This window comes from Hyperolius riggenbachi, chromosome 4 (assembly GCF_040937935.1).
Source record: "Hyperolius riggenbachi isolate aHypRig1 chromosome 4, aHypRig1.pri, whole genome shotgun sequence".
Lineage (NCBI taxonomy): Eukaryota > Metazoa > Chordata > Amphibia > Anura > Hyperoliidae > Hyperolius > Hyperolius riggenbachi.
The window spans coordinates 142561907-142579087 of record NC_090649.1 but is presented as its reverse complement, the minus strand read 5'-3'; the positions used below and the strand labels follow the sequence as shown (position 1 = coordinate 142579087).

The window sequence follows — 17181 nt, the reverse complement described above, 5'->3', positions numbered from 1 at the left end:
TTACTTAGCAGCTGCCTGGGCTCAGAGCATTGTGACATCATCGGTTGGCTTCCTGCATGACTCAGCACCACCTGCTCAGGTGCCTGCTTCAGTGCCAGGCTGTGAGAGTGTGCAGCAGGCTAGGAAGGCAACTCCTGTTTAGGCTCTCCACTCCCCGGCCTGTGTCTCCCTCTTGTGGCACACCGCGCACGTCCACACAGACAGAGAGATATGAAGAGGAAGGAGGATGAACGAAAGAAAGATGCACTGTGTTCTCAAACAGCCAGCCAGGCTAGAGACTTGACTTCTTCCTCTGCCCTCCACACTCTCTCCTAGCGTGTTACCAGAATGCAGGGAGCCGGAAGCCTACTTTACTTTTCTCTTCGACGTGGAAGCATGGCAGCGGAGGGGTGATGGCTGTTGTGGCGCTGGGCGGGGCCATGCTAATGTGATCAGGCGGCAGCTGAGCCTGGCCCGTGCGTCTGCGTTTAGCACAGGTGCGCCCATCCCGGGGGCCCGGCAGGCCTGCACAGGCAGTGGGAAGGGCCCCCCCTGGCAGCTGGTAGCTGGCCGGGGTTAGCCGGCTGTGCGGGGCAGTGCTGGGTTGTGCGCTGTTCACCGCTGCTGCATTTAGAAGGTAATTAGGGTTATCGCTTCTCGGCCTTTTGGCTAAGATCAAGTGTAGTATCTGTTCTTATCAGTTTAATATCTGATACGTCCCCTATCTGGGGACCATATATTAAATGGATTTTTGGAACAGGGAGATGGAAGAAGAGCTTGCTCTGTCCACTCCGCGCATCGACCTGGTATTGCAGTACCTCCAGGACCGGTGCACTACTCTCTCTAACTAGTGTCAAAAAACAGATCAAAACTACTCAAATACCCAGCTGACTAACTAACTAAGTGTAGGGAAGTGTAGTGGAGAAATTAAGTGTCTCTCTGCAAAGTGAATTTGCCAGTAGCAAGTGTTGTGTATTGTCCACCCTGCTGTGCGGTCTATGTCTGTGCTGCTACTGTTGGGTGCAGGATACATTGTGAAATCCACAATAAAAACATTGTTTCAAATCTGTGTGTGCCTATTTTTGTGCATCTGTGTCATTTATTCATGGACTCTGTATTTCGCATTGGTTATCAGAACCTGAGAACAGACAGGAAAAGAAGTCAGAGGATCTCAAATTACAGCTTGGTCAGATGGGACCTCAGGAGAAAATTGATACATTCATGGGGGATCTTAAGAAAGAATTAGGTAAAATAGAACAAGAGATAATTAATATAAAAAAGAAAAAACTTACACGGGATAGATTGGATTACAATTTAAAGAAAGCTTATTTCTGGAGACATTCAGGAAATCCCAAGGGGAGAGGGGCTTGGAGAAGACGTTATAATCCTAAAAAAGGGAAAAAACCAGAGGGTGTGGCTGCATCTGGAAACGTTACATCCTCAGGTGTTTCTGACTCAAGTGATATGCAGGAGTCTGATATGGATGGGCCCTCACAGTCGGTCCGACGAAGGGTGGCCATCTCTACGGAGACACGACGGGACCCCAAAACCGGCAATAAAAGGAGGAGAGTGGGCAAGAGCCCACAAACTCAGGAAGCACTACAGGTGATTAACCTTAGCCCTACCCCTCTTACCCCAAATGAAACTGAATTGTTATCTAAGGGCTTGTCTTTTGCACCTAATAATTATCTAAATGATTTTGAGGCTCTTAAGGATGTCTATTTATTTTGTAGACGCTTGACGCTTAAAAAGATGTATGATCCTAGATCTATGAGAACACAAGATCTGCTGGATTCTGGCCTAGACGTGAATGACGATCAAGCTTTGGATGATTTGCTTAGTTTGCTTGCAGAAAATGAAGAGCAGGTAAGCGGTCCATCTTTTAGACCTCCATCTAGGTTTCTACCCCAATTTAGTCCTGAGGTGAAAATATTCTTTGATTTGATATGTAAAGATCTATACAAACTGGGCCGCTGTGGGAGAGTCGGTGCCGACAATCTCACAGCTGATGAGAGAGTGGCCCTAAACTCATTGAAGTCAAGAGAGGATGTGCTTATTAAAGAGGCTGATAAGGGGGGGAACGTGGTTATATGGCCCCGGGATTTATATCTTGAAGAAGCATTCAGACAATTAAATAATCAGGAGTTTTACCGGAGATTGAGGAATAATCCCACGGAGCAGTTCCAGCGGCAGTTTACTGATCTGTTGGATACTGCTAGGTCTGATGATAAAATCACACTTAGGGAGCAGCAGTTTTTGCTGAGGAAACATCCCATTGTCGCCACCTTCTACATGTTGCCGAAGGTGCACAAGAATATTCAAAAGCCCCCGGGGAGGCCCATCATATCTGGGATCGGTAGTCTCACGGAGAAGGCATGTCAGTTCATTGACAAATATTTACAACCTTTGGTCATGACACTGGATTCATATATACGTGACACTGGAGACCTCCTTAACCATCTTGATTGTCTGGGTGTTCCAGACGATGTTCTATTGGTGACCTGTGATGTCGAGTCATTGTACTCTAACATAGGACATGCTGAGGGATTAATGGCAACTAGATATTTCCTGGAGATGAGCAACATTCCAGGGGACAGACGGACTTTCATCTTGGACCTCTTGGCATTTGTATTGACCCATAACTATTTCACGTTTGACTCGCGCTTCTACCTCCAGGTCAGGGGGGTGGCCATGGGCGCGAAGTGCGCTCCGTCGGTCGCCAACCTGTTCCTGGGATGGTGGGAGCGCGAGGTAGTTTGGTCAGAAGGTATGGGCCGGTTCCACCCCTATATCTTGGGGTGGTGCCGGTTCATAGATGACCTATTCATCTTATGGCAGGGGCCCCGGGATATGTGTGATGAATTCTTCGGGACTCTGAATAATAACAACCTTAATCTGTTCTTGACATACAAGGTCTCTGATGCAGAGATCGAGTTTCTTGATGTGCGAATTAGGAAGAACATAAGGGGTGAACTCACGACATCCATTTATCGGAAGCCCACTGCGGTCAAGGGATTATTACATTATGGCTCACACCATACAACGCAACTTAAGCAGAACATCCCAACCGGACAGTTCATTAGATTGCGACGAAACTGTTCGGAAATTGAGGAATTTGAGAAGGAGGCTCTCCATCTAAAACAGAGGTTCCAGAATAGGGGGTATCCTCGGAGGTGCATTGAGAGAGCAATCAGAAGGGCTAGGGCCACACCCAGGGCTGATCTTTTACGACCTAAATTTAGGCCAAGAGACAACAAAATCAGGATCACTACCCCATACAACAGCCAATGGAACCAACTACGCTCACTGTTGGAAAAACATTGGGGGATATTGAGAAATGATAATGATTTGAGACCCTTTTTGACCGAATATCCTTGTATCACGCCAAAAAGAGCCCCCACACTGAGAAACATCTTATGCAGGAGTCATTACGAAGAGCATAAACATGGCTCATCTACAAAAGGCAGCTTCCCATGCGGGAGTTGCAATATGTGTCCAAACATGCGGAGAACTAAGATGGTTACCCACAAACACACGGGTAAAAACATATACATTAATAATTTTATTAATTGCAAAACGTGTGCTGTAGTTTATCTGATCCAATGCCCGTGTGGGTGGCAATATGTCGGACAGACGAAAAATGCCCTTAAATTAAGACTACAAAAGCACTGTTCAGTCGTGAGATTGGCTGGACGTGATCTGGAAAAAGGAAAAACCATATCGGTACTAGCTATGCATGCCCTCAATAGACATGGGGGCTCCTTACATGATTGGTTATTTTGTGGTCTTGAAGTGATTAGATCTGGTGTCAGGGGTGGAGACATTAGTAATAGACTCCTGAGGGCTGAGCTGAAATGGATTTTCAGGCTTCAAACGAGAGCCCCCATGGGCCTCAACGAAGAATTCAGCTTCGGCTGCTTTCTTCCCCAATAGATGCCATGTGTTCGTTGTATGTATGGTGTTGGGCCCTTTGTCTTCCCATTTATGCATATACCCATGTGTATAAATTAATTTTGTAGTTCTAATCTCATCAATTAAAATTTTTTTTATGTTTTGCCAGGTTTATGTGTCCTGTGTTATACACCCTCATGCATCTCTGGTGCCTTGGAGATTTATGAATTGCTGGCTACCTCTTCTGAATGTTTCTGTGTTTGGAGGGCACTCTTGGAATCTATATGTCCCAATTTTGGATGTGAGTGTAAAATCTTTTGCCTTTATACATACCACGTATGAGTATCTGTGTGTGTTTCTCACCAGTTTTTACCATCTCCTGGAAGTAAGTACCAGGGGTGGTTTATAGCGTGCTCACTCGTATTTTTGGCTCTGTGCATGGGTGTGAGTAACATGCACGGAAGCCCAGCATATCACTGGTTTTTGCACTGGGATATTTGTACACTCTCTTGGGGCCCACAATATGGGCCGGCACACGTTTGGTTTCACTTTGGTCAATAGGACTATGTATATACGTAGTACGGGGTGGCCATGCCTTGTTTTATCCTATCTTTAATAATAATTTTTCTCACATGATGGTTTTGGTTCCTGTAGGAGTGAGTAATACAGGCACCATGATTTGTTTGGATGGTGGTGGTGTTGTGACACGTCACGGTACTCATATATTTGTTTGTTTTTGTAGTTTTATATTAATTTTGATTATCCATTTAGGAGGATGCACTATCAGGATGGGCACTTTCCTGTATCTACTTTGACTGAAGATAGTATATTCCACAGATGGATCTATGATCTCACACACACGAAGATGGGTCACTTTGATCTGATAGCTTCTCAACTTTGCACTTTATTATACATATGGGCATGTGTGTTTATATGTTTATATATATATATGTATGTGCATATTTATGAACTGTTCATACACTCCCTATGCACTTTAGCACTTTATGACTAGTATTAACACTGGTGTTTCATACACATGCACAAGCCCTCTTGGACGTGCATGTGTGTATTTATTGTATATATAATGGGAATCCCTTTCCCCTTTTCTCACAATAAAACCATTCACTTACTTATGATTGTTAGTACATTATATATTTATGGTATGTGTATATATATATTTTTCACGATGAGGGCATATATTTTTTTCTCTCTTATTCAGATTTTTATCAGACTTTGTAGATATCAGAATTTTTGCATTTACAATTGGATCAGGTTCTTGTGCCGTCCAATTGAGTGTTTGGATGGTGATTATACATCTTACCATCTCTGTAGTATGTATTTGGTTGTATAGAGCCTGCAGTTTCATTTTCCTCCACAAGATGTCACCGGGGGTCTCGTTGTTTCTGTATAGAAGCATGTAATTATTTATATGTTATACTTGTGCGTTTTTACATTGTATTTCATGCTAGCGTAGTTTTTAGCCATCCATTGTAATATATATTTAGATATTTTTTGTAATATGTTAGTTATTTATGCTGTGCGACTCCATTGGTTTATAATGACTGTGCATTTGTCCCTGGGAGCGGAGCTTGCGGCTACGAGGCTTGGCTGCTACGGTGGCCTGACTGAGTGCGTGCGCATTGGCGCACAAACGTAGTCCGGCGGTGGGCGTGGCCACGCCCACCAGTACTCGGCGTCTTCCGGGATTTAGTATAAAGGATATCAGTTCTATTGCGCTGATATCTCCGACGAAGGACAGGGGTCCGGAACGCGTGAGATTGAGCGCAGCAGCGGGGCTTCGGTGGCTGGGGTCTCTGCTTGTGGGTAAGTGCACAGTCTGGCCATATTATGATTTAGTATTATGTGGATTGATGTGACCTAATGCTGGTCACTCCTCATACAGTCACTATCTGACCCAGCTGGTCACTTGCTTGGTCCTGTGCATTCACAGTTGTCTGGGTGCTTGCCCCTGGCTTAAATACTTATGCTCTTTATTTCAGTGTCGTAACAGAGCTGCATTATTTATGTGATATTTTGAGCATTATTCTTGAGTACCCCACTCGTTGTACACCCGCGCTGATTGTTTTTATTTGCTTTTATTGTCATGATATCCTTAATAAACTTTATCTTGTATTAGTACCATTATGGAGTTGACTGTATATATTGATTCATAGTGTCATGGACGCTCTTTTCTTTTTTTGGTTGTGTATATCATAGATCCATAGACATGGAGATAGGATCATATATCCTTTTTGTACTCTGCTTTGTGGTGTCTCAGTTAGCAATTGAAATCTCTTTGATTTCTTCTAGAGTACGCTATTCCTTCACAATGGATGCGGATTGGCTTGAAGCTTTAGAGCAATGTTGGCAGGAGAACTTGGATAATGTTTTTGGACGGGATGGCGAGATCTCTGGTGATGGCATGACTGAAGATCTTAAGACTGTATATTTGGAATTGAAGGATGCGCACATAGGATACATTGGCCTCGATTCATCATTGTCTTTGAGATAACTTTTTCCAGTTTGTTAAATTACCGAATTCGAAGTTTAGTGATTTCTAGTTGTATTCATCAAGGTTTTTCGGCATTCGGTGTGAATTCGATAACAATTCGGTAACCATTCGGTAACGTGTCGATATTTCCATTTTACAGCAGTAATTTAACACAAGGCCATAAGATTCCCATGGAATTGTGGATAAAAGGCAGTCCTTTGAGCACTATGTAGCAACATTCTGAATAGGGCTTTACACCTGGACCAGGATTCTGAAAGTGGTTGGGACAATCCCACAATTTGATAGGAGCCTTTTCTAAAAAATTGTAGTGCAGCTAGCAAATTAGTTAACCCTGACACTGCCTGTGTTCTCTTACAAGATGATTCAAGAGAATTGCATATGCCGTGTTATAGCAAATAAATCTATTCTCTTACAAATTTATATGGTTGCAGACCTTATTCTTGCCCTTCTGCGCCTTTGAATCACTCTCAGCTGATACATAACCACTTCAAATGGCTCCATCTTCTCTGTCAGCAATGATCTGACAGGAATAACGACAGAGCAGTGAAGGAGATAACTAATCCTAAATGTAACGCTAAACCACGCCCACTTTCTTTTTCATGAATTGCACTTTATTCCGTTTTAGCGAATCGTTACCGAATCGTTACCGAATGTTCGCTAACAGCTGTAGATAACTTTGATGAATCCTGAAATGAAGTTAACAAATTCGGTATTTTAACAAACTGTTGTTAACAAATTTGCTAAGTGTTGATGAATCAAGGCCATTAAGACCTGGTGGAATGTGAAAAGTTTAGAGAACTACGATGAGGAGGGTATTTACCCGAGAGGACTTAGGGTCCAGATATTTCCGGCATGGCATATGAACGATGATAGGAAAAAGAAATGGGAGGAAGGTCTTGCCCGATGCTCACATATTATAGTTGATATGCTATTAGAATATGATAGAGAAGTTTTGTTCCAATATAAAGAAAAAATCAAGGATCTCAAATTACAGCTTGGTCAGATGGGACCTCAGGAGAAAATTGATACATTCATGGGGGATCTTAAGAAAGAATTAGGTAAAATAGAACAAGAGATAATTAATATAAAAAAGAAAAAACTTACACGGGATAGATTGGATTACAATTTAAAGAAAGCTTATTTCTGGAGACATTCAGGAAATCCCAAGGGGAGAGGGGCTTGGAGAAGACGTTATAATCCTAAAAAAGGGAAAAAACCAGAGGGTGTGGCTGCATCTGGAAACGTTACATCCTCAGGTGTTTCTGACTCAAGTGATATGCAGGAGTCTGATATGGATGGGCCCTCACAGTCGGTCCGACGAAGGGTGGCCATCTCTACGGAGACACGACGGGACCCCAAAACCGGCAATAAAAGGAGGAGAGTGGGCAAGAGCCCACAAACTCAGGAAGCACTACAGGTGATTAACCTTAGCCCTACCCCTCTTACCCCAAATGAAACTGAATTGTTATCTAAGGGCTTGTCTTTTGCACCTAATAATTATCTAAATGATTTTGAGGCTCTTAAGGATGTCTATTTATTTTGTAGACGCTTGACGCTTAAAAAGATGTATGATCCTAGATCTATGAGAACACAAGATCTGCTGGATTCTGGCCTAGACGTGAATGACGATCAAGCTTTGGATGATTTGCTTAGTTTGCTTGCAGAAAATGAAGAGCAGGTAAGCGGTCCATCTTTTAGACCTCCATCTAGGTTTCTACCCCAATTTAGTCCTGAGGTGAAAATATTCTTTGATTTGATATGTAAAGATCTATACAAACTGGGCCGCTGTGGGAGAGTCGGTGCCGACAATCTCACAGCTGATGAGAGAGTGGCCCTAAACTCATTGAAGTCAAGAGAGGATGTGCTTATTAAAGAGGCTGATAAGGGGGGGAACGTGGTTATATGGCCCCGGGATTTATATCTTGAAGAAGCATTCAGACAATTAAATAATCAGGAGTTTTACCGGAGATTGAGGAATAATCCCACGGAGCAGTTCCAGCGGCAGTTTACTGATCTGTTGGATACTGCTAGGTCTGATGATAAAATCACACTTAGGGAGCAGCAGTTTTTGCTGAGGAAACATCCCATTGTCGCCACCTTCTACATGTTGCCGAAGGTGCACAAGAATATTCAAAAGCCCCCGGGGAGGCCCATCATATCTGGGATCGGTAGTCTCACGGAGAAGGCATGTCAGTTCATTGACAAATATTTACAACCTTTGGTCATGACACTGGATTCATATATACGTGACACTGGAGACCTCCTTAACCATCTTGATTGTCTGGGTGTTCCAGACGATGTTCTATTGGTGACCTGTGATGTCGAGTCATTGTACTCTAACATAGGACATGCTGAGGGATTAATGGCAACTAGATATTTCCTGGAGATGAGCAACATTCCAGGGGACAGACGGACTTTCATCTTGGACCTCTTGGCATTTGTATTGACCCATAACTATTTCACGTTTGACTCGCGCTTCTACCTCCAGGTCAGGGGGGTGGCCATGGGCGCGAAGTGCGCTCCGTCGGTCGCCAACCTGTTCCTGGGATGGTGGGAGCGCGAGGTAGTTTGGTCAGAAGGTATGGGCCGGTTCCACCCCTATATCTTGGGGTGGTGCCGGTTCATAGATGACCTATTCATCTTATGGCAGGGGCCCCGGGATATGTGTGATGAATTCTTCGGGACTCTGAATAATAACAACCTTAATCTGTTCTTGACATACAAGGTCTCTGATGCAGAGATCGAGTTTCTTGATGTGCGAATTAGGAAGAACATAAGGGGTGAACTCACGACATCCATTTATCGGAAGCCCACTGCGGTCAATGGATTATTACATTATGGCTCACACCATACAACGCAACTTAAGCAGAACATCCCAACCGGACAGTTCATTAGATTGCGACGAAACTGTTCGGAAATTGAGGAATTTGAGAAGGAGGCTCTCCATCTAAAACAGAGGTTCCAGAATAGGGGGTATCCTCGGAGGTGCATTGAGAGAGCAATCAGAAGGGCTAGGGCCACACCCAGGGCTGATCTTTTACGACCTAAATTTAGGCCAAGAGACAACAAAATCAGGATCACTACCCCATACAACAGCCAATGGAACCAACTACGCTCACTGTTGGAAAAACATTGGGGGATATTGAGAAATGATAATGATTTGAGACCCTTTTTGACCGAATATCCTTGTATCACGCCAAAAAGAGCCCCCACACTGAGAAACATCTTATGCAGGAGTCATTACAAAGAGCATAAACATGGCTCATCTACAAAAGGCAGCTTCCCATGCGGGAGTTGCAATATGTGTCCAAACATGCGGAGAACTAAGATGGTTACCCACAAACACACGGGTAAAAACATATACATTAATAATTTTATTAATTGCAAAACGTGTGCTGTAGTTTATCTGATCCAATGCCCGTGTGGGTGGCAATATGTCGGACAGACGAAAAATGCCCTTAAATTAAGACTACAAAAGCACTGTTCAGTCGTGAGATTGGCTGGACGTGATCTGGAAAAAGGAAAAACCATATCGGTACTAGCTATGCATGCCCTCAATAGACATGGGGGCTCCTTACATGATTGGTTATTTTGTGGTCTTGAAGTGATTAGATCTGGTGTCAGGGGTGGAGACATTAGTAATAGACTCCTGAGGGCTGAGCTGAAATGGATTTTCAGGCTTCAAACGAGAGCCCCCATGGGCCTCAACGAAGAATTCAGCTTCGGCTGCTTTCTTCCCCAATAGATGCCATGTGTTCGTTGTATGTATGGTGTTGGGCCCTTTGTCTTCCCATTTATGCATATACCCATGTGTATAAATTAATTTTGTAGTTCTAATCTCATCAATTAAAATTTTTTTTATGTTTTGCCAGGTTTATGTGTCCTGTGTTATACACCCTCATGCATCTCTGGTGCCTTGGAGATTTATGAATTGCTGGCTACCTCTTCTGAATGTTTCTGTGTTTGGAGGGCACTCTTGGAATCTATATGTCCCAATTTTGGATGTGAGTGTAAAATCTTTTGCCTTTATACATACCACGTATGAGTATCTGTGTGTGTTTCTCACCAGTTTTTACCATCTCCTGGAAGTAAGTACCAGGGGTGGTTTATAGCGTGCTCACTCGTATTTTTGGCTCTGTGCATGGGTGTGAGTAACATGCACGGAAGCCCAGCATATCACTGGTTTTTGCACTGGGATATTTGTACACTCTCTTGGGGCCCACAATATGGGCCGGCACACGTTTGGTTTCACTTTGGTCAATAGGACTATGTATATACGTAGTACGGGGTGGCCATGCCTTGTTTTATCCTATCTTTAATAATAATTTTTCTCACATGATGGTTTTGGTTCCTGTAGGAGTGAGTAATACAGGCACCATGATTTGTTTGGATGGTGGTGGTGTTGTGACACGTCACGGTACTCATATATTTGTTTGTTTTTGTAGTTTTATATTAATTTTGATTATCCATTTAGGAGGATGCACTATCAGGATGGGCACTTTCCTGTATCTACTTTGACTGAAGATAGTATATTCCACAGATGGATCTATGATCTCACACACACGAAGATGGGTCACTTTGATCTGATAGCTTCTCAACTTTGCACTTTATTATACATATGGGCATGTGTGTTTATATGTTTTTATATATATATATGTATGTGCATATTTATGAACTGTTCATACACTCCCTATGCACTTTAGCACTTTATGACTAGTATTAACACTGGTGTTTCATACACATGCACAAGCCCTCTTGGACGTGCATGTGTGTATTTATTGTATATATAATGGGAATCCCTTTCCCCTTTTCTCACAATAAAACCATTCACTTACTTATGATTGTTAGTACATTATATATTTATGGTATGTGTATATATATATTTTTCACGATGAGGGCATATATTTTTTTCTCTCTTATTCAAATTTTTATCAGACTTTGTAGATATCAGAATTTTTGCATTTACAATTGGATCAGGTTCTTGTGCCGTCCAATTGAGTGTTTGGATGGTGATTATACATCTTACCATCTCTGTAGTATGTATTTGGTTGTATAGAGCCTGCAGTTTCATTTTCCTCCACAAGATGTCACCGGGGGTCTCGTTGTTTCTGTATAGAAGCATGTAATTATTTATATGTTATACTTGTGCGTTTTTACATTGTATTTCATGCTAGCGTAGTTTTTAGCCATCCATTGTAATATATATTTAGATATTTTTTGTAATATGTTAGTTATTTATGCTGTGCGACTCCATTGGTTTATAATGACTGTGCATTTGTCCCTGGGAGCGGAGCTTGCGGCTACGAGGCTTGGCTGCTACGGTGGCCTGACTGAGTGCGTGCGCATTGGCGCACAAACGTAGTCCGGCGGTGGGCGTGGCCACGCCCACCAGTACTCGGCGTCTTCCGGGATTTAGTATAAAGGATATCAGTTCTATTGCGCTGATATCTCCGACGAAGGACAGGGGTCCGGAACGCGTGAGATTGCGCGCAGCAGCGGGGCTTCGGTGGCTGGGGTCTCTGCTTGTGGGTAAGTGCACAGTCTGGCCATGTTATGATTTAGTATTATGTGGATTGATGTGACCTAATGCTGGTCACTCCTCATACAGTCACTATCTGACCCAGCTGGTCACTTGCTTGGTCCTGTGCATTCACAGTTGTCTGGGTGCTTGCCCCTGGCTTAAATACTTATGCTCTTTATTTCAGTGTCGTAACAGAGCTGCATTATTTATGTGATATTTTGAGCATTATTCTTGAGTACCCCACTCGTTGTACACCCGCGCTGATTGTTTTTATTTGCTTTTATTGTCATGATATCCTTAATAAACTTTATCTTGTATTAGTACCATTATGGAGTTGACTGTATATATTGATTCATAGTGTCATGGACGCTCTTTTCTTTTTTTGGTTGTGTATATCATAGATCCATAGACATGGAGATAGGATCATATATCCTTTTTGTACTCTGCTTTGTGGTGTCTCAGACAGGAAAAGAAGTCAGAAAACCACACACAAAAAAAACCCACAACCAAAGAAAAAAAATCATTTTTAATTTTGATTAGTCTGTATTGTACTTGCGCGGCGCAGTTGCTGCAGGTCAAAAAAACCATGAACGGATCACTTTCCTTCACGTTTGCACGTTGTCCTCTGCAAGAAAAGCAGCTGCATCCTTCCCCCAGAGAGCTTCCAGCAGACTGGCAGGCAGAGCCCTGGCTGCAGCCCCTTTACTTAGCAGCTGCCTGGGCTCAGAGCATTGTGACATCATCGGTTGGCTTCCTGCATGACTCAGCACCACCTGCTCAGGTGCCTGCTTCAGTGCCAGGCTGTGAGAGTGTGCAGCAGGCTAGGAAGGCAACTCCTGTTTAGGCTCTCCACTCCCCGGCCTGTGTCTCCCTCTTGTGGCACACCGCGCACGTCCACACAGACAGAGAGATATGAAGAGGAAGGAGGATGAACGAAAGAAAGATGCACTGTGTTCTCAAACAGCCAGCCAGGCTAGAGACTTGACTTCTTCCTCTGCCCTCCACACTCTCTCCTAGCGTGTTGCCAGAATGCAGAGAGCCGGAAGCCTACTTTACTTTTCTCTTCGACGTGGAGGCACGGCAGCGGAGGGGTGATGGCTGTTGTGGCGCTGGGCGGGGCCATGCTAATATGATCAGGCAGCAGCTGAGCCTGGCCCGTGCGTCTGCGCTTAGCACAGGTGCGCCCATCCCGGGGGCCCGGCAGGCCTGCACAGGCAGTGGGAAGGGGGCCCCCCCCCCTGCCCCCCCCCTGCCCCCCCCCTGGCAGCTGGTAGCTGGCCGGGGTTAGCCGGCTGTGCGGGACAGTGCTGGGTTGTGCGCTGTTCACCGCTGCTGCATTTAGAAGGTAATTAGGGTTATCGCTTCTCGGCCTTTTGGCTAAGATCAAGTGTAGTATCTGTTCTTATCAGTTTAATATCTGATACGTCCCCTATCTGGGGACCATATATTAAATGGATTTTTGGAACAGGGAGATGGAAGAAGAGCTTGCTCTGTCCACTCCGCGCATCGACCTGGTATTGCAGTACCTCCAGGACCGGTGCACTACTCTCTCTAACTAGTGTCAAAAAAACAGATCAAAACTACTCAAATACCCAGCTGACTAACTAACTAAGTGTAGGGAAGTGTAGTGGAGAAATTAAGTGTCCCTCTGCAAAGTGAATTTGCCAGTAGCAAGTGTTGTGTATTGTCCACCCTGCTGTGCGGTCTATGTCTGTGCTGCTACTGTTGGGTGCAGGATACATTGTGAAATCCACAATAAAAACATTGTTTCAAATCTGTGTGTGCCTTTTTTTGTGCATCTGTGTCATTTATTCATGGACTCTGTATTTCGCATTGGTTATCAGAACCTGAGAACAGACAGGAAAAGAAGTCAGAAAAACACACAAAAAAAACCCCACAACCAAAGAAAAAAAAATCATTTTTAATTTTGATTAGTGTAGCGCACCCGTGGGTGTGTCTTAGAAGTGGGATAGTAGGTTCAGACCTCCTTTGCTCCGGTGAACTCCCCTTTCTCTTCCCCAATGCTCAGACACAGTTTATATGAACAATGGGCCTGTTTATTTTCAACAGTAAGACCCTAAACAAAATAATGATAAACACACAATCTTGCACACAATATTACTGGTTATAAAATAATACTGCAATATGGAATGTAAAGCAAGGTCAAACAGTTCCTTAAACAGTCATTTCAATCGATTACACTTTTCTCCACAGGGTGTCGCTATAACGAGTTTCACTATAAAGTTAAACTATGCTGAGAATACAATGAAAGTTAGATATTGAGGCTAATCACATGAAAATACAGCAGCCGAATATCTTAATCCCTGTAAATGGCTCCCAATACTTAAATATACCAAAAAGGGAGAAAAATATAGTCCTGGTGGTAGAAAAAAGAAGAAAAAGTTGGCAGCTGCATGCGTTGGGGCCCGTCTCTCAGTTGAATATTTATAACAGTGGTGGACAGTATAGTTCACTTGTGCAGGAAGATCACTGGCGAACTCAGGGGGCTATTCCGGGTGTCTGGAACCTCCCCCCTGCACTGAGCTGTGTATTCAGCCAGGGAAGCCCGCATAATATAAACAGCCTCATTCTCCCTCCCTTCTTACTTCTGGTGCCTCCCTCCAGCTAATAGAATGAGAGAGGCAGCCCAGCTTCCCTCACAAGAAGATGTAGCCTGCAGTGAGAGAATGTTGATTATGGAGTCCTGGACTCTCCACAGCACAGAAGTGTCAGACATGATGAAATTAGAGTGCAGGCAAGCTGGTAAATATGCACAGCATGATGCAGAGCTTGCCTGGACTCAGGGTCTGTGGGCAAACATCTGTCTGGTCTCTCCCCATTGTTATAATGACTGCATGTGTGGATAAGGTGTGGATAACAAGCTGAAAAGTTTTTGACAGTCCCTAGACTCCAGGAGGGCTTCTTTCTGACTTGTGTGAGAGACTGACAGGGACAGGAGTCCGATTACAGGCAAGTAGCCTGTGTGATGTGGGACTTCAATACAGATAAGTTCTCTGCTCCATCTCAGGCTATTCTCAATTTCTCCACTCCTCTCTCTGGGCTAGTGCAACGCCAAAATGACAATAGCAATCACTAGCAATTTGTGAGTGTGATTTTGTGAAGTGATTTTCAGAGCGATTTTTGAATGAATTGCTCAAAAACATGCTACATGCAGTATACCTGCGATTTTGAAAAAATCACAACGCTGCTGTGGGAACACCCACATAGGGTAACATTAGCCAAGCGCTTGTCAAATCACTGTTGATTTGAAAAACGCTCAGAAGCACTCTTGGTGTGCACCAGCCCTCCTTCATTCACCTTTGTTTCCCTCTTCCCCTAGAGCTGACTGTGTGTTCTTGTCTTACAGGAAAGCTAAATAAAAGTGCAATCCTGGTGAGGCAAAATATTATTATTTAGTATTTATGCAGCGCCGACATCTTCCGCAGATGCATATATCCCTGCATCATATGGGTATCGCTTGCGCTATGTGAAACTATGTAGCATATTCCACTGAATTGTCCAAACTAAGTCTATCTCCTGTTCCTCTCTTGGGGAGTTGTTCCAGCGCTGTACCCCGTTCACATTTGCTGCTACCAGAAGCCCTCAGAAACACTAGTGTCCTTGAGTACTTCCAAAGATAGGCAGCTCCATAATACGCCAGCGCACTTTTGTGCATGGGCAGTATGGAGCCACCTGTATTCGGAAGCACTCGGGACATACGTGCTTCTGGACCTTTCAGGAACCCCCCCCCCTTAAAAATCCTGCGTTTGCCCCTGAAGCCCTGTACCATCACAGAGTTGCGCTCATTTCTTGGGTTCTGCAGCTATTACAGAAGATTTGTACAAGGGTTTGCCAAGACAGCCCGTCCACTAAACCAACTGCTTCAAAGTGATGTGGATGTCACTGAACCAGATGAAGGCTTCAAGTTGAAGAACGTGAAGGGACCAAGAGGGCCTAAAGAGTGTATTGAGGACCGCTGGACCTCTGAGTGTGATGAAGCATTTGAAAAGATCAAGCATTGTCTTACCCATGCTCCAGTGCTAGCCTATGCTGACTCAACTAAACCCTATACACTCCATGTAGATGCTAGCAGAGAAGGTCTGGGAGGAGTTCTCTATCAGGAGCAAGATCAGGGGTTGAGGCCTGTGGCTTTCATTAGCCGAAGTTTATCTCCAACTGAAAAGAACTATCCAGCCCACAAATTGGAATTTCTTGCCCTGAAATGGGCTGTAGTGGACAAACTGCATGACTACCTTTATGGAGCTGAGTTCGAAGTTCAGACTGACAATAATCCTTTGACATACATACAGACTACTGCAAAGTTGGATGCCACTGGACACAGATGGATGGCTGCCCTGTCTAACTACAATTTCAGTCTGAAGTACCGTCCAGGCACCCAGAATGGAGATGCTGATGGTCTATCCCGTAGACCTCATGAAGACTTACACCCTGATGATGAATGGGTAGAAATACCTGCACCAGGAGTGAGAGCTATGTGCCAATTTTCAACAGTCCAGCAGAGAAGTGAATGTTGGGCCCAGAACCTAGCGCTACCAGCCGAAAGCCTACCTTCATCCTATTGCAATCTAGTCACTCTGCAGGCTTCTTCATTACCAGCGTTGAGCAACAGTGATCTCAGAAGAGATCAGACGGAAGATCCTTTAGGAAAATTAGCAGTGACAGCCTTAGGGAAGAATCAAGTTGACATTCTTCGTACAGATGTTCACCCAATGGCAAGGCTGTTGGTCAAAGAGTGGGACCGGCTTCAGATACGAAATGGACTTGTATACAGAAGGGCTCCAAGTGCCGTCAACAGTGAAAAATGGCAGTTATTACTTCCTCAGAAATACAAGGAGACAGTACTTTGTGCATTGCATGATGAACATGGCCATCTGGGTTATGACAGAACTTTGGGGCTCGTGAGAGACAGATTTTATTGGCCATGTATGAAGCAAGACATAGAGGACTATTGCCGTTCCTGTTTGTGCTGTATTCAAAGAAAGACTTTGCCCACAAGAGCTGCTCACTTGGGACAGTTACAGAGTGGAGGACCACTAGAACTTGTATGCATAGACTTTCTCAGCATTGAACCTGACGAAGGGGGAATCAGCAACGTGTTGGTTGTGACAGACCATTATACAAGATACGCTCAGGCATTTCCTGCTCGTGATCAGAAAGCCCTCACAGTTGCTAAACTGCTTGTTGAAAAGTTCTTTGTTCATTATGGACTACCAAAGAGAATTCATTCTGACCAGGGGCGTGATTTTGAGAGCAAGCT

General features: G+C 44.1%; 2 non-coding genes across 2 annotated transcripts; both read left to right on the top strand.

The window, feature by feature from the left end:
• The first annotated feature begins 628 nt into the window (after positions 1-628).
• On the top strand, positions 629-819 carry LOC137505489 (U2 spliceosomal RNA). Its single transcript, XR_011020100.1, has one exon. It is a non-coding gene; the product is annotated as a U2 spliceosomal RNA (small nuclear RNA).
• A 12441-nt stretch (positions 820-13260) lies between these two features.
• On the top strand, positions 13261-13451 carry LOC137505477 (U2 spliceosomal RNA). The gene has a single exon (XR_011020089.1). It is a non-coding gene; the product is annotated as a U2 spliceosomal RNA (small nuclear RNA).
• Positions 13452-17181: the final 3730 nt, after the last annotated feature.